The following is an 18,683-nucleotide window of genomic DNA, read 5'->3' on the forward strand; positions in this document are numbered from 1 at the left end:
ACGTCTCGTTGGATGTAACGGCACAATGGATGTAATAGCATGTTGGACGTAACGGCTCGTTTTTGGATGTACCGGCGCGTTGGATGTAATGGCATGTTGGATGTAGTGGCACGGAATCCATCAATGTAAGGTTCGTAGTGTCTGTTAGAATAAAAATTATATAGTGTTCGATTAGATTTGATCGCGAGTATGATTTTATAGTGTTTCAAATAATAAATTATTTTCCTCTCTTGTTTACATGTTGGAGAATGCACCGCTTAGAGAAACCCGTCCGTACCGATATCATTGTCCGTTCTCTATTAGCATTGGCTATTGTTTGTGTTCCTCTGTTCTTCCGAACTCCTCTCCTCCTATTTAAGATGAATCAGCACCCATCACCTCTTTGCCCAACGTGCAACGTAGAAGCCGATGTGCCACACATTCTCATTGCCTGCCAGCGGTACGAAGTCCACCGATCGAGTCTCCGGCGCCGCCTTGCTCATCTAGGCTACCGAGAGCTTTCCCTCGCGGTGCTACTTGGCCCTACCCAGCACGCTGAAGTCACGTCTGCGCTGACACGATTCCTTCGGGAATCTAAACTCCTGGGCATTCTCTGATGCGCAACGATTAGTGAAGGAGCTGTTACTTCTGTATTTTTTGATAATTTTCTGTACCCCAGCTGTTTTCTTCTGTTTGCTTGAAAGCATTAGGGAATAGCAAGCCCACACCGTGGCTAACCTTTCCCTTTCCTTCTTACTTTGCATTAAACATATCCCCCCCCCTCTGTTCTTCAGCCTTAAGTCTGTACTAGTCAGTTCATTAAATGAGTAATGTCTCTCGTTTTGACGGATTGCTTCTCAATTATTTTCCTACATGTGTCTGTCGTTTGAGTGTTCGATGATGCGCAGGTTTGGCTCTCTATTAGTGCTAGCTGTTGATCGTGTTGTGTTGTTTCTTATTATTTCCATACATCTGTGTTATTCGCTTAATAAGAAATTGATTAATTAAAATTGTATCATGTTGGAACAAAACATGTGCAACATAGATTCCCCATTGTGCTCGAAATTCCTTACAGCGCTTAATAACAAACATGATAATGAGGATATTATTAGTGTTGCAATAATGGTGATCACATCTTAGACTTTTTATATAGAACGATTAAGATTGTCTTCTTTAACTAAGTGTAGTGTCCTAGATTTTATTTCCGCTTGTGTTCGCGTCGTCCCTCTATGTGTCCCACCTTCTTCCAGGCTCTCTGTTGTGCACAATTAACTATACTTACATCTATCGGCACGTGTAATTGAAATTAAAAGCCGCTATTGCAATGATGGTGGTCACGTCTCAGCCTTTTTATAATAAAACTTGAAATTTTTGTTGTTGCTTGGTGGTTGGTTTGGTTGTTTGGCTGTTGTTTGCGTGTTGGAGGATATGTCAGTTTGGTTCTCTATTAGTGGTAGCTATTGATTGTGTTGATTTGAATTACGAGGGGTGTCAAACCGGGGTGTCAAGTCAAACCGGGACTTTCTGTCCCTGAGTGTACAAATGGCTCGCGCTACTTCTTTTTCGTCATTCTCACACGCGACGGGCCTCCGCTTTCACCACGTGGTGGTCCAAAGTTCGTGCAAAACAGAAGACACGTGCTGGACAAGATGGCCGACAATGAGGCGAACGCGCACATCGAACAGCGAATTGTCATGAAGATTCTCGTGAATGAAGGCGTAAAGTCATCTGAAATTCACAGAAGACTTCAGGCTCAGTATGGATATCGATACACTTAGCCTCAGCAAAGCGTTTGAGTGGTGCAAACGGTTCCGAGACGGCCGTACATCAGTGCAGGACGATCCCGGCCGAGGCGGCTCAGAGCCCAGTGTCAGGGTTCCTGAGAAGATCCAACTTGTGGAGCGCCTGATCTTCAAGGACCGACAGATAACATGTCTCGAACTGGCTCAAAAGACTGACCTTTCTGTGGGAACGTTGAACACTATCATCCATAAACACCTCCAGTTTTGAAAGTTAGTGCCCGTTGGGTCCCTAGGCAGCTCTCCGTGTTTGACCGGCAGAGAAGACTGGAAATCTCCCAAGAGGTAAGGTACCGTTTCGACATACCGTCTCGGAACCGATACTCATTATTAAGGACAGCCGTTCGTTTATCGGATCATCACGTGCGATGAAACGTGGATGCACCATTTCACTCCTGAGACTAAAACCGTCCATCATCAAAACACATCCGGACTCGCCAGCTCCCAAGAAGTTCCGAAGCACCCCGTCTGCGGGTAAGGTCATGGCCACGGTTTTCTGGGACAAGGCTGGCGTTGTTCATGTTGATTTTCTGCCCAGTGGTACCACCATCAATAGTTCATATTACTGCCAGGTTCTCAGGGATGTGCAAAAGCGGCCGGGCCTCATCACCAAAGGAGTCATCCTCCTACAGGACAATGCAACATCCGCATACCCCCCATCTCACGACACGCACATAGCAGGAATTTGGCTGGGAGTTGCTGCCACATGCCACTTACAGTCCAAACCTCGCCCCCAGCGATTTCCATCTCTTCGGGCGACTGAATGCGTTGCTTGGGGGCCGCCACTTCAGCTGCGACGGCGAGGTCAAGAATGCGATCCGATCATGGCTGCTACGCGCCGGTAAGGATTTCTACGCTGCTGACATCCAAGCCCTCGTGAAACGCTGGGACAAGTGCATTAGTGCAGCTGGAGATTACGTTGAAAACTGAACCTAATTTCTCGCTTGTAAGTTCATTTTACTTTTGCGAAAAATGAAAAGTCCCGGTTTGACTTGAACACCCCTCGTATGATTACCGTTAATAAAAAATATTGTGTTGGGTTCTTTCTGTGTGATACCTCTTCAATGCTATTACTTCATACCTGTAATAAGTAAGTATATTCTTTCTTAAGCGTATTGTATTGTATTGTGTTTCTCGTGTTTCAGTCTTTTTTTTTTGGCTGGGTCTTTCTCCTTCACATGGAGACACAACATAATTCCCGGCACTATTGGCTTTAATAAATACATTCCAACTTGTACTTTTTGTGTATGATTGTCCTTTGCATGTCTATACGTGCATGTAAACCGCCCACCGCACGGCTGTTGTAACGAAAAAAATTGCGAGTGAAGTCGGCCCAGGTGGAAAAATCGGGAATGAAGTCGGGCCAGGTGCGATAGTGGCATCGTTTGGCAGTGTTGCCGGCGTGCATGTCTCTACTTGCATGTAAACCGCCCACCGCACAGCTGTTGTAACGAAAAAAAAAATGTGAGTGAAGTCGGCCCAGGTGGGAAAATCGCGATAGAAGTCGGCCCAGGCTGAAAAATGCGCGAGGGTAAGCATGCGCCCAGTCCTCCGCCCACCGATAAGCGCACGGACAACCCTCCGCCCACGCGCCGCACACGAGAAAAAACTCGCGAAAGAAGTCAGTCCGGGTGGAAAAATGTGCGACGATAAGCGCATGGGTAGCCCTCCGGCCACCCGCTCCGCGCGGGAAAAAAATCGCGAGTGAAGTCGGCCCAGGGGTCAATAAACGCCCTATTGAAAAATACTTAAGAAAATCTCATAGGAACATAGCATTCTCTCAGAATTTCTTACAGAAGCGTCTTCGTCTCTCAGAATATCCTACAGAGGATGCAGATTCGTATACATATCCTCACAGGCACACCAATGAGAAAATATCCTGTGGGATAATTCAGGGTCTGGCCTTGTGATTTCTATGAGGAAACAACGTGATTCATACAGGACTGACTTTCTCACGAACTTCTCTTCAGTATTAAGAGAAACTTTGAAGGATATTTCCCTGTCGGATGAACATGAAGTAAGAACTGACGGGCCGCAGAGATGATGACGGGCCGCGGACGGGCCGCGGATGAACGTGTGCGTGTGGTATATAATCGTCCGTGCTATGCATTCCCATTCTTTATGCGTCTTTACCCCTGTTCGCAGGTATTCTGTGGATCGGAAGGTAGAATGCAACTGTGCTTTGGGCAAACGGTATGTTACATATTATATTTCTATGCCTATCTCACACACACACATGTTGTTGTAACCGTGCTTTTTGAAATGCGGTTTCTTCTAGGTCGAACTCGTAAGAAGCGGCAGGCAGCGGGAATTAACGCATTGGATCCGAGTTCGTGGTCGTAACCCATTCTCGTCTCGAGAAAGTTGGCTGGTGCTTTTACGGAAGAAAGCTTACGCGTTCCCAAGGTGCAAAACATAAACATGGCATAATCACATGAAGAAATTTTCTGGTCGTCGCATTGGACATTTCAAGTACCTGTACAATGCGTTGGGTCATGCGTTTCTGGATTTATTGGCTAGGCCACAAATGTTCTGCAACATTCCTTACAGTGACGGCATGCGACTTACTCTCAATACTTCTCAGCAAGTAAGTCTGGGATCCTTCAATTTGCATGTGGCAGTGCAGCTTTCTTAGGGTGTTTCTTGCAGGGTGGCCCATTACCCCTTCTCACAGGCTTTCTTTCGGGCCTCGAGGTCTGTAAGAAATCCCGTGAGAAAGCCTCACAGGTCACCCTGTAAGAAACCCTGTAAGAAATCCTGTAGGAAAGCCTCCCTGGAATCCTACAGGATCCCTGTAAGAAACTCTGAGAGAAATTTTGTAAGATTTAGTCTCATGACCTCATAGAAATCCCTTCAGCGGTCTGAGAGATTTCTTTTGTAAGATTTTCTGAAGTATTTTTCAAATTTTTCAATAGGGTGGCGACTGGCGAGACTGGGTGGTTGTATGCCTTGATCTGTGACACATGCACCGTTCGTGACTGGTTCAAGAGCTGTGGCCGCCTTTACTCATCAGCCAGAGCCGCACTTGAGCAACAGCTCACACACCTCGGCCTGCACTTCACGCTGCGGACCTTACTCGGCCCCGCAGCGCGCTCGACAGTGCGTAGTCACCAGACTGCTCCTCCGTTACCTCGCTGCAACCGACCTACGGTCGCCCTGTGAACCGGACTATGCCCGCCTGGGTACTCTCTCTCTGATTGCCCTCTCTCTCTGATTCTTTTTGGTTCTTTTCTTTATTCTTTTTTTTATTTTTCTTTATCTTTTTTATTTTTGGGGGGAATAACAAGCCGACACCCTCTCTGGCTGACCTTTCCCTCGTTCCTCTTCTTTGTTTGTTTGTTTGTTATCATTAAACATATCCCCCCCCCCCCATACCTTGACACACGAAGCGCTTTGAAGGTTCCTGGAGTCAGCTGGTCCACCAAACGGTACACACCGTTAAAACGAGGTGACAATTTGTGGCATGGGTACTTGGTGTTTGACCCATACAAGGTCGCCAACACTGAAGTTGTGAGGTCGATGGCTGCGGTCATAGATTTATGCCAATACACACACACACACATATATACGACGACGACGACGTGGTAAGCTCCTGTTCTCTTATCTGCTCCTGCTTTCCTTTGCTTATTTTCAAGGGTTTTCAAGGGTTGCTTCAGTTTGGACTTTACATGGGGTAGTCCGTGTTGGTCACTGTATTTGCGATGGCCAGTAGGCCGCTCGACTTCCGCGTGACGCTGCCTCAGGCAGTTTCGCGTGTGGAATTCCTCCTGGCCCTCGTTAAGAAAGCTCCTAAGGGTGTCATCCGCTCATTTCAGCACCAGGATGAGTCCTGCTTTGAGCTTAGGGCAGTGTCTCTGGTGGGGGCCTCCGCCCTGAAGGGCTTAGCCCGTGTCGAGGTTCTCGGTGAGACGGTCCCCTTAGTTTCTCTGGAGACAAACCTCACCGTTGTAACAATCTCGAAAGCTCCTGTTGCGATGGACGATTCGCATATCCTTTCTGCCTTGGGCCAGTATGGCACTGTCAAGGAGATAACGCGGGAGACGTACGAGCACCCAGAGCTCAGCTTCATTGAGACCGGCAATCGCCGTGTGATAATGGAGATGAGGTCACCGGTGCCTAATTTCCTGCGTATAAGGGGAAAGCGAATTATAATTCGCTACCCTGGCAACGTCGAGTGTGCTTCAGGTGCGGCCAGTCTGGACACTTCAAAAAGGCGTGTACGGCACCGGCGTGTGAGCGATGTGGTGAGGTGGGCCATAGCACTTGTGCCCGGCCCTGTCGTAGATGTGGTGGAGACCACTCTGTTAAATCGTGTATGGTGAAGACGTGGGCGAGTCGTGTGGCGGTCGTTTCTGACGACTCTGAGACCGATGTTCGCGCGTCTGACCATCCACTTGGTTCCCCCCAACAGTCGGACGTGGTTCCGGCTGCGGCAACCGAAGCTGAAGCTGAAGTTGCTGTCGATGCCGCTGAGCCACAGGTTGATGTTCCTTCTGCCCTGTTGGCGAGACTACAGTGCCGCTCCAGCGTTCTCCCGACGTCGCGCCACTGGCTGATCGCGCGGAGGGTTCCTCAGCGCCCGTTGTGGACCAGGCTGCGGTCCAGGACACGGCTGACGGTGCGCCAGTCGTCCCTGACTGTGGTGAGGTTCCTTGGTTCCCTAGTAGCTCCTCGTTGGAGAGTATGAGCAGCGACACCACAGAAACGTACACGCCATGGCGTCTGGGTGTGAAACGACAAGCATCGGATCCCCTGTTGTCCGAAGCCCGGTCTGTGCGTTCCGTGTCCCCTCCCTTGGTAGACTAATGGGGCTGTTCTTCTTTCTCTTCCTGATGTCGCTGAGAATAGTGACGTTCAATTGTAGGGGGTTTAGCGGTAACCCCAAGCAGTTTTCGGTGTTGCAATGGGCAAAAAGTTTTCGCACTGACGTTCTTCTTCTGCAGGAGACCCGCCTGTTGTCAGCTCGCGCAGTCAGGCTGTTAGAGGCGGATCATACGGTCAGGGTTTTCTTTAGTCACGGTTCACCGCATCAGGCAGGAGTAGCAATTATATTGTTCCCCTCTTTCGTTGGTAACGTCCGGTGGTACGACCGTGACAGTGACGGCCGGGTGGTCATGGTGGAGGCGGATATGACGGGGTGTTTGGTGCGGCTTATTAATGTGTACGCCCCAGCACGGCGCGGAGAGCGTGCGCAATTTTTTCGCAGCCTCGACTGCTTTTTCCTAGGTAACCGCAATATTGTGCTTGCGGGTGACTTTAACTGTTGTATTGACGGTTCCGGCAGTAGACATCGGCCAGTAAACCTTGAGTTAGCCCGGCTAGTTGATGATCTCGGTCTGGTCGACACGTTCAGCCATCTGAATAATGGGCAATACCAGCACACATGGTGCAATACTCGTGGTGCACACAGCCGCATAGACCGTTTCTATGTTTCTCCCGGGCTGATGTCGCATATGAGGGAGTGTTTTGTTTGTCCGTCCGGGGACTTGTCGGACCATAACGGAGTCCTCCTTCTCCTTGGTGGGTTTCGGCACCTCCGTGGTGGTTCGGGTTGTTGGAGGCTGGACGTCTCTCTGTTGAGTGACGCTGAAATTCGTGGCAGTGTAAGTAGTTGGCTGGAGGCTCGGTGTGCTATGGCTTCCTTCTCGCAAGAGTGGTGGGAAGAGACGAAAATTGGGGCCGCGAGGCTTTTGCGTCAGTGGCGGGCTCGGCGGGCGCGGGAGAGCCGAGAGGAAATGCAAAACCTTCGGCAAGTGCTGTCAATTTTGCGTCATCCGGGGTCGAGGGGCGCTGGCAACGACGATGCTATCCAGGACGTTCTGAGACGTCTTGCCTCTCTAAAGATGCGTGCCTGGGAACACTTTGCGGCGTTGCATGCAGCTGAGCGCTGGTCACAGGAGTCCTGCTGCTCGCGCCTTCTTCTTGGCCGCTTTTTTCGTCGCCCTCCAAATGCTGTTGCGGAGCTGGCGACCTCTGGCGGGTCTGTTCAGGCTAGTCCTGAAGCCGTTCGGGCAACTTTTCGTGACCACTTCGCCGCCTTGTACGGCGCAGTCGTGCCTGCTAATGACGAAACGTAAAGCTTTCTGCCGGCTCACAAGCACTTCGTCCTTAGCGCAGATCCGTTTACTCTGGACGAGTATACGGCCGCCGTTAAGGCCCTGCGAACTGGAAGGTCTCCCGGCTGTCTCCCCGCCGAATTCTATAAGTGCTTCTGGCGTACGCTCTCTGGCCCGCTGACAGCGTTATTGAATGGCTGTTTGGTGGACGGCCTCCTCTGCCCGTCCATGCGAGAGGGTGTGGTAACATTACTATGCAAAGACCCGTCTAGGAAGCGGGACCCGAATGCGTATCGGCCTGTTTCCCTACTTAATACGGACTACAAGATAGTTTCGACCGCAATTCTGCGTAGAATTTCCTTAGTCCTGGGTCTTGTAGTTCCCCCTGTCAAGTCTGTGCTGTTCCTGGACGGTCAATTAACTTGCACACACAGGCCCTGCGTGACGCCATCTACTGGGCGCACAGCCGTCAGCAACCCGCTGTACTGGTGTCTTTTGACCAGAATAAGGCGTTTGACAGGGTGCATCGTGGGTATATGTTCCGTGTGCTGGAGGTGGCTGGCTTTCCTCCCGTAGTGGTGGGCTGGATTAAGGCCCTATACAGAGATTCCTCTGCCGTGGTCGGCGTGAACGGGGGCATCTCCGGTAGGTTCCCCAACATGACCGGTGTGCGGCAAGGCTGTCCTTTGTCCCCGGCGTTGTATGCCATGGTGTTTAGTCCTCTCCTAGAAACCTTAGCAACCTGCCTTCGACCTGTTATGTTTCCGTTGCCAGGCTCGTGGAACCTCCCTCTTTTCGCGTATGCGGACGACCTCTCCTTAATCCTCAGTAGCGAGGACTCGATAGGTCGTGTTCTCGTTGTTTTGGAGGGATACGGTAGAGTATCGAATGCGCGAATCAACAGAGAAAAAAGCGCTGCGCTGTTCATTAATGTCACTCCCTCCTGTCCGTCTCCATTCGGGATCCCTGTTAGGAATGAGGTGCGGATTCTCGGTATTCACTATAACAGGACTGGGGTCTCTTCTCTTTCTTGGTTGCGTGTTCACGAGCGCAGCGTCTCGGTTCTCACGGATTTAAGGGGCCTAGTGCTCGCTATCACCTGTAGAGCTCGCCTGGCTGCGTCGTGGTTCCTGAGCAAATACTGGTATCACGGGACAGTTTGCCTTCCTCCTCGTCAGGTTTTCCTTGCAGCAACTCGTACGGCCTTTCGGTTCATCTGGGGCAACGGAGCTGAGTGGGTATCCCGTGCACGTATGTACCAGCCGAGAGAGGTTGGCGGTTTGCGGGTTCCGCACGTAAAAATCAAGTGTCTTGCGCTCGGGATAAAGGCAATTTTCGACGGCCTTAGTGACCCTGGCCACCCTGCCCACGATCTCCTGCAATACTGCTTAGGTCCAGACGCACGTCTGTTTCGCCCGCTTGTGCAGAATAGACCGCGCTCTGAGTTTGTGGCCTCGCACTTGAGAGAGTACGTTTTGAACGTCCGTCGCCTACGCGCATCATTCCCGTCGGAGGATTTCTTTGTCTGGTCCATCAAGCAGTTTTATGCCGCTCTTCTGGAGCTCCTTCCGACGGCGAGCTCGGCTGTACCTCGCCCGATCGCGTGGCTTCATATTACGGCCGGCTGGTTGGATGCGCGCCGTGCAAGCTTGCAGTGGCGTCTTGCGCACGCCGTTTTACCTCTCAGGGTCAGGTTGTCCCGCTTTGGTTTGACCAGGCCTTTTTGCCCTTTCTGCCCTTCCTTTGAAACGTCGGAGCACGCTTTTCGCAACTGTCTACTCCCCGATTTTTTGTGGCACAAGGCTGAGGTGCTTTACGGCATTCCGTTCATTCGGTGGAGCACGGTCCAGTTACTGAGCTCGCTCCCAGTTCCGGTCTGCGATAGACGCCAGTTTGTACTCCTGGCGGTAGAAATAAACTACCAGGTCTGGATAGCACGCTGCATAGCTGTGCACGGTGGCCGTGCTCGCACCGCCGTTGAGGTACTGAACAGGGTCAGAGCGGGCATCCGTAGAGTGTTATACAGGGAGAGAGCAGTTCTTGGGGCCGTCCAGTTTGGTAGGCGGTGGCAAACATCAGCGACCCTCTTCGAAGAAAGCAATGGTAGGTATGTCATCCGCTTCTAATATCCTTCGTGCTGCTGTCCCACGAGCAACTCTCCGTGAGTTTTGGTTTGTTGCGAGGTGGCATCTAGCACTACATCAATCCCAGACCTGCCGTGAGCTCGTCTTTGGGTGTTGGCGTTGCGATGGTTGTAGACTAGTGCGTTTGTTGCGTTAAAGGGAGCCAGCCAATATGGCTGGTCTTCCACGATGATGCCAATACATATATATATATATATATATATATATAGATAGGGGAGAAAAGACACCAGAGACTGAAGTAGGGAGTAGGGGGAAGTTATTTATTAAGCTGGCATTTAAACTAAGGGTCTGGGGAAGTCTACGTTTCGGCGGAAGCTCCGCCTTCTTCGGGACTGAGACGAAAATCTATGTACAAGGTCTTTTAAAAGGTTACAAAAATGTCGTCACAGTTGGTACAATTCCACTGCGAGGCAGTCGTCAGTGAGTCATGTTCTGGAAGATTCCGGAAGGTTCCTGGGTCATCGGCCGGGGAGATTACGTGTCAGAGTCTTGGGTCGCGCTCGTTGAAAACCTGTTGTCCGGGGTGTTCTTAGAGTCATTGTGTCCAACTGTAAAGAAAAGAAGAAAAGAGGCAGCGGGCACTCCGAGGACATACAGAAAAAAAGTTATCCGGATATGCTTCTTACAGTTGATAGCACTCCTTTATCCTCATTTATTAGAGATTGGAATTTGTAGATCAAGTACGATTCGCGTTGCTCTCTGCAGCGATCGGATGTGAAATTTGACTCTAAAATAAAAAGTGCGACGTTATTAATGGAATGACCGGGTCGACTAAAATGGCGAGAAACCGGGAGGCTACCTTTTTTCGAAACATCTGATCGGTGGTTATTGAATCGAATCCTGAATGAATTTTTACTTTGACCTACATATTGCGCGGAGCATGTTGTACATTGAATGATATAAATAATGTTACTGGAGTTACAGTCAAAGTCGCCATTGATTTTAAGGGAGAAGTCGGAGTTTGTACTCTTGACCGCTGCCGTGCTTTGCATTGATTTGCATATTTGGCATCTTTTACCATTGCATGGATGGCATCCCGCCGTAGGTGTTAATGGTTTGGGAACTTTGGAGTTGACTAGTCTATCTTGGAGGTTGCGGGCACGTCTGTCTCTGGTGTCTTTTCTCCCCTATCTATATTCAACATCCTGGTCGTTCGAACCTAAATTTTGTAGCGTATATATATATATATATATATATAGATAAAGGAGAAAAGACACCAGAGACTGAAGTAGGGAGTAGGGGAAAGTTATTTATTAAGCTGGCATTTAAACTAAGGGTCTGGGGAAGTCTACGTTTCGGCGGAAGCTCCACCTTCTTCGGGACTGAGACGAAAATCTATGTACAAGGTCTTTTAAAAGGTTACAAAAGTGTCGTCACAGTTGGTACAATTCCACTGCGAGACAGTCGTCAGTGAGTCATGTTCTGGAAGATTCCGGAAGGTTCCTGGGTCATCGGCCGGGGAGATTACGTGTCAGAGCCTTGGGTCGCGCTCGTTGAAAACCTGTTGTCCGGGGTGTTCTTAGAGTCATTGTGTCCAGCTGTAAAGAAAAGAAGAAAAGAGGCAGCGGGCACTCCGAGGACATACTGTATGTCCTCGGAGTGCCCGCTGCCTCTTTTCTTATTTTTAGTCGTTATGTTAAGCGGTGTTTGCAGTAAAGGATGCTACATTGTAAGGTCGTCACCCGGCGTTTGGAATATATTTTCAAATAAAGTTGTTTTACAAAGCGCATTACATTGTAGAAATCATTCTTGTTGCCTATTGTTTAGGGGATACCATTCTTGCAGTCACGTGACTGAAGGGCCAATTGGGGCACTGAAGGGCCAATTTCAAAAGCAAAGGCAATCTGATTTATATTCTTGCCAACATGGCACAGCGTACGCACAAGGTAGCTCCATTTCAGGAGCCTGAGAACACTCAAAGCAAGTAGTGTGCTAGAATTAGATATTGTCTGCAGCATTACATATTTGCTTTTGCTAGGGCAACCCCAGTCAGAAAATTCTGTCCTACGGATCTCCATCGGATATACTTTCACGGAGATACGGACATCCGCAGAATAATGAAATTCCTCCAGTGGAGATACTACGGAGATCCACTTGGCCGGGCTTCGAACTTCCTACGAACGTGCACTTTGCGGACGTAACCAGGAGATACGGACAGAAACAGGAGCTCTCTGGGATGTAGCGTGTATCTCGGGCGCGTGTTACTTTGTTATTTTTCAGAAGTCAGTATACGCTTTGTAGTAAAATATAAAGCGTGCTTCCACCATTTTTTTATCATCTGCCACCGTCGCCGCTCGTTTCACTTTCTGTTGCTCCGCTTTGCATCCCATGAGGGAAAATCAGCGCGGCGTTTCAAAAAAAAAATAAATAAATAAATAAAAATAAAAAGAAAAGAAAGAAAAAACAGCAACAAGAGATTGGGCCACTCAGCCGAAATGCTTTGGAAATGAAGTTGCATTCACTTCCAAACAGGGAACAAACACTGTACATTGGTGTTCTCGCGAGCTTCTGCACATTCGAGAGCCCTGTTCGCCCGTGAGTCGAAATGAAGGGTGAGCTGTTAAAGTTTAATTCGATTGCGTGCACAAACAACGGCGAAATGAGACATTGTTTGGCGTATTAAGTCGGCGTAGAGGTAATGTCTCTGTTTCTTACTCATGTAGCTTGAGAAAGTGAGTTGGTTCATGGAAAGTCGAATTTCTGCAGTGCTACATCGTCCCGCGTTTCTCTCTCTCTCTTCAAATACATGATCCGTACAGCATCCCATCACGGAGCTGATTCGGACAATCCGTGAAACGGCCGCAACAGGACCTCCTGCGGATATACGGCTACGGATATCCTTCGACAAATATCCGAGGAGAGTCCCACGGAGGTCAGTTTTCGGATATGGACATTGGGATCTATTTCGGACGTCCGTAGGAGATAGTGTTCTGTCTGATAGAAAGACAATGACAACCTGTTTCCACAGAAGACATTCCGATTCATAACAATTTCCTGCAAGAGAGCTAAGGCTTTTCCAGATTACTAGAACACAGGTACCGGATTGTAGATAACAAGAACTCATACACCAGAGCTCAGAGTTGCACACACCCTGCTTTCCATCAAAACTGTTAAAAGGCGTGACCCCCTAAACCTGCACAAAATTTCTGGAGTGTCTTCGCTGGGCACTGTCGCTGTTCATCTCATAAGGTGCTCTCTATGAACCTGACTCCCTGTTTGCACTGCCTGAGGGAACTCCAGCATGCTTTCCCAACATGAATGGTCGCAACTTCTACGAGCAGTGTTGTATTTACTGAAAGCAATATGAAATGCTATGCCTTGACAGGTTATGTTGATATGACCGTAGAGAGATGTTGCTTGCTGCCCTTATTCCAAATCGCACTATCAGAAACAAGCCCACTTGCCACCAAGCCGATGAGTATTTCCTCACAGTCAGGGCAATCAAGGGAATCAATCACTGAGGCTCAGAAAAGCTGTTTTCTATGTGGATCTCATCCAGGACAGAGACATGAGTAGCCCCAAGAAAGCACCAGGTTTCTTTGAATTTAGATGTTCATCTTTTAATTTCCTCCTTCCCCCTTTTTTATGTAGTACCTGATTTAGCCTTTTACAGCTTTGGAGATTGAGGATGTGGAGGTGATGTAAGAGGTGTGGAATTAGCCCTTAGGCACAATGAGGCAAAGTGTGACAACAAACCTTCTGAGAATGTTTATGTATCGTACACACAGAGAGGATAGGTATTACAATAGATGTTACACGTTTTTCTGGTTTTGATATTTATTTATTCATGAATATACCTCAAAGGCCCTTGCGGGCATTACATGAGGGGGGACAACATGGGTCACTTAACAAATACAGAAGTTACACGGAACATACATATTTGAAAGACAGACGCTGCTTTTCATTTGTTCATCAGTTTTGCTCAAGAAATTGTAGCAACGGTACACAATGTCACAACGAAAGGAGTGCTCATCTACCCTTCCGCAAGACTCATTAAAAAGGACACAACATACTGAACTGATGAACCATGCATCATCCTGAGAGCTACAAGTAATCCTAAATACAGATGCTGAATTAGTTTAAATGTGATAGACGAGCTGTGCGAAGAGCTGCCTCCAGTTAGGGTGTTGGGTACTTGAAGCCTGTGGCACTTTCTGTGTGGAAGGCTCGCCAGATCCTGTTCACTGCACAGGCTGGGATGACGATATTCTTGTTTTTCCCAAGCTTGTGGCAAAAACACGTTGCGAACTGGCGATATGCAGTATATCCATATCGTATACGCAGGTGTACATAAAATATAGTTTAGGCAAATAGGCAACCGGTCACAGTACAGGGTGTGTGTCGTGGCATTTCTACATGTACTTGAAAGCAGGCGCGGATCTAGGGGGGGGGGGGGGGGTCCAGGGGTCTGGACCCCCCTCAATTCCAGACTTGAACATAGGGTTCAATTGAACCCTATGAACATATGATTGAACCCTATGTAAGTAATTGGGTGTTTACGTCGCGAGACAACTGAGATCATGAGCGACGCCACAGCGGTCGGTCTGTGGATTGCTTTTGCCGACCTGAGGGTTCTTTAACGTGCGATGAAAGCTCACCACACGGCACCCCGTATTTAACGTCCCTCGCGGAAGACGGCGTGTCTAAGCAACTTGTACCCTGCCACCAAGTTGCTGGCGTCCTCGGCCGAGTTATTGAACACTATGAATTGAACATAGGGTTCAATTGACTAATCCCAGCATGCACCTGGCACTTGTCCATAGCGGACCCCCCCCCCCCTTCAGGAAAAATCCTAGATCTGCCCCTGCTTGAAAGCTGACTGCAATTTATCTGCACACGCCCTGTATATTACTACACATGCTGTATTCTTTTAGAAACTAACATTTTTTACTCTTCCGTGAATCGAAAGTAAGAACACTCAATATCGCTAAAAGCCTACGCTAAAAACATAAACACAGGGCAATACACAAAGAGGTGATTTAGTACATATCACCTTGACAATTACACAGTTGCCTAATACTTCTTTTCTCCAGTTCACAGTTCTGTATTATGTCGTCTTTTATGTGGTGCGCCCTGCACTGGAGTTTTTAGCGACCTTAATGCAGGACCAAACCAATTTCGAGCGCCCAAATTTTAACAATGTTCGACAGGGCCAAATGTGACTTTACTTGTTAATATGGTCGCTCATACGTTCGCGCTGCCCACGGAATTCAATATCCACCTTCAGGACATTCGTATTGAGGCATAGAAGTTACAAATCTTCGTGGATTGTAATGCACTCATATTGCTGTCATTCGGCTGCGCTTTCGAGCTCCTTGCAGCACAAGCATATTCGATCTCCTTCGGCAGTATGACACACCAGCCGCACCGCCACCTTAAACAGGAAGTACGCATTAAATATGAGGACACAAAATTTCAGAGAACACGTTTACATGTTTGATCACAGTGTGCGTTAAAAAGCTCATCGCTTACCTGTCTGTCGAAGACAGGCGACTGAATCTGTTTGCTTCATCTGTGACCGATGTTCGTAGAGCGTTGACTTCGGCTCGCATTTGCGGCATCGGCGACGTTTCGAAAGCGAGGCTTCCGAAGTGTTCAGCACACAGAATTTCCTTCTCCATCGCAGAAAGGTCAGAAAAAAGTTCCGGGCTCGAAGTCTCCGCATTCCTTGCTTCGACGTCCATATTGAAGATCGCTTTCCGGATGCCGCCGCTCTCACAAACTAACAGCAGAGCTTCCGGTCCGGGCGGCCAATGAAACATGAACCTCATGTTTTCGTCACGCACACGAAAATTGGCGGATATCCACTACAAAGAGGCTAGATTTCGGCGCCGATTGCGTGAGTTGAGGAGGAAAAGCCAAGCGGGTTTTCAGCTCCCCATTTGGCAAACTTTGCCGCCGCGCACAGCCAAAATATTTCGCGTGTAGCTTGGAGGCATATTATACCTTCGTAATAGATGCAAACGAAAGATTTGTTGAACTTCTCGTTAGAGTCCCTTTAACAAGAGACGACGAGGCCGAGACGCTAACTGACCCATCGGCTCGCCGGAAACCTGAGAGCGCGCCAAGAGCGACCTCAGGTGTTCAAAAGCCGGATGCCTGTCTGCTCTCGTTATCCGATCCTTGCGTGCCGATTCCGTGTGCGTCTGTGTGTGCGCAATATTTGGCTGAGTCCGTCTGGTTGTACAATCTCCCAGCTATGTTACCTTTGTTTCTGCGCTCTACACTGGAAGTATTTCTGATGTTGAGCTGGTGAAAATGAGTGGATTTCTAGAGACGTCGTTCAATGAAGGAGATTCAGTCATGGCTGATAAAGGTTTTCGGACTACAGACTTGCTATCACCAGTTGGTGTAGGCCTGAACATTCCCGGCTTTCTGAGCCAAGGCCACTACTTCAGAGGTAGCATAGACTCAGTCTATAGCATCATTATAAAGGATACATGTTGAACGTAGAGTTCGAAGAGTAAAGTCGTTTCACATATTTGATAGAGCTATTCCAATTTTGGCACCACATGGCGGCGCCGCCGAAGGACGTGTGTGGGCTATGCTCGCAGTCGTTTGTGGCGACGGCGAAATTTATTACTTGTTCTGGTATGTGCGCCTATCGTTTTCATCTGCACTGTGTTAATATCGCCGAAGCGGACCTTCCGTTTCTTGTGAAAAACGGGAAGAGTTCGTGGAAATGCAACAAATGCAGTCGACGAAGTGGGTGTAACCAGGAGCAGCCATTGTCAGTTATCGGTGATCCGACAAGTAAGCCTACTTTTCCGACAGAGTTCCCTTCAGCTTGCACCGAGCGTACAGATATGTGTCTTGTACCACGAGCCATACTAGATAATCTGCTCTCTAAGGTGGATGAGCTTGTATCCGAACAAAGGCAACTGCGTTCTGAGGTCAGTCTTCTCAAGGGCATGTTGCCTCAAGTACTTCCAAGTGTTCCCGTGCGATGTACTGACGAAAAAGGTAAACAGAGTTATGCGGCGACAATGATGTCAAAGCCATCAATAAGCAACGGCTCTACAAGGATTTATATGCCGGCACAGAAGGATTCTTCCGAACAAAATTTGATTCATCAGCAACGTCGAACATCAACAGGATCACCTACACAAGGAAACAGAAATGGCCCGAAGAGTCAGTCTTATGTGCATCAAGGAACTAATGGCTGGACCTTGGTACAGTGCTGGACAAAAGTTTACGGAACGCGCGAGCGGCGTATTTTCTCTGGGCAGAGACACCCTAGCGGCGTGCGGAACCGGTTGAGTCCACTCGCTCAGAGGGGATGGAAGAGTGCGCTTCTGGCGGCCCTCCGTGGTAGTAGTGGTAACTTTGATTTCGAGTGTAACGAACGCCAAAATGGTTTCGTTTTCGGTCTACTGCACCGTGCGCGAGTGGCTATCGCGGGAAGGAAGTCTCTCCGCCGCTATCGGAGAGATAACAGGGCGCTAAGATGAATTGAGGTGACAACGGGCTGCAGTGCCTAGTATTTTTCTTCTTTTTTTTATTAGGCAAAAACAGAAGCAAAGAGCGTGTACCCTTGAACACACACACACACACAAAGAGGCGGGGAAGGCGATAGTGTCTCAATACTTTGTCGGCCCCCCTTTCGCAGCAATAACTGAGGCCATGCGCACAGGAAGGGAAGCGTATAGTCGACGAATAAGATCCACGTCTTCACGTACCAAGTACCACTCTGCTTCTATAAATTCGCAGAGTGCGTCCTCGCTCCTTGTAGGTGTCCGTGTCTTGCTCATCCTATTCTTCAGGATGCCCCAGACGTTTTCGATGATGTTTAAGTCCGGGCTCTGCGCAGGCCATGTCAGCTGCATTACCCTGAGGTCGTCGAGAAGGCGTTGGACAGTTTTACTACGATGGACGGTGCTGCCATCATGCTGGTAATTGTAGCACCCATCCGGGATACGCATCCGGGAACGGCCCGTCCAGAGCATAGAGGAGCAGCGTCCTCTCGACGACCTCAGCGTAATGCAGCTGACATGACCTGCGCAGAGCACGAACTTAAACATCGTCGAAAACGTCTGGGGCATGCTGAAGAATAGGATGAGCAAGAGACGGACGCCTAAAGGAGCAAGGACGCACTCTGGGAATTTATAGAAGCAGAGTGATCCTTGCTACGTGAAGACGACCTTCCTTGTCCGTGGACCTTGTCCGTCAATTATACGCTTCCCTTCCTCTGCGCATGGCCTCAGTTATTGCTGCGAAAAGGGGGGCCGACAAAGTATTGAGACAGTATCGTCTCCCCGCCTCTTTTTTGTGTGTGTGTGTGTGTGTTCAAGGGTACACGCTCTTCTGTTTTTGTATAATAAAAAAGAAAAAAAAAGCTACGCACTGCAGCCCGTTGTCACCTCAATTCATCTTAGCGCCCTATTATCTCCCCGATAGCGAAGAGATTTCCTTCCCGTGATAGCCAATCGTGCTCGGTGCAGTAGACCGAAAACCAAAAACCCAAAAACCAAAAGTTCCCACTGCTACCACGGCGGGTCACCACAAGCGCACTCTTCGATCCCTTTGAACGAGTGGACTTGCCCGCTTCCGCTCGCCGCTAGGGTGTCTCTGCCCAGAGAAAATACGCCGCTCGCGCGTTCCGTAAACTTTTGTCCAGCACTGTACAGAAAAGACAACGGCCAGCTATTGCTGTCGGAACGAGTTCCTCCTGCAGCGTCAAATCAGTACCACGAGAACCGCAGATG

This window comes from Ornithodoros turicata, chromosome 1, assembly GCF_037126465.1.
Source record: "Ornithodoros turicata isolate Travis chromosome 1, ASM3712646v1, whole genome shotgun sequence".
In the NCBI taxonomy this organism is placed as follows: Eukaryota; Metazoa; Arthropoda; class Arachnida; order Ixodida; family Argasidae; genus Ornithodoros; species Ornithodoros turicata.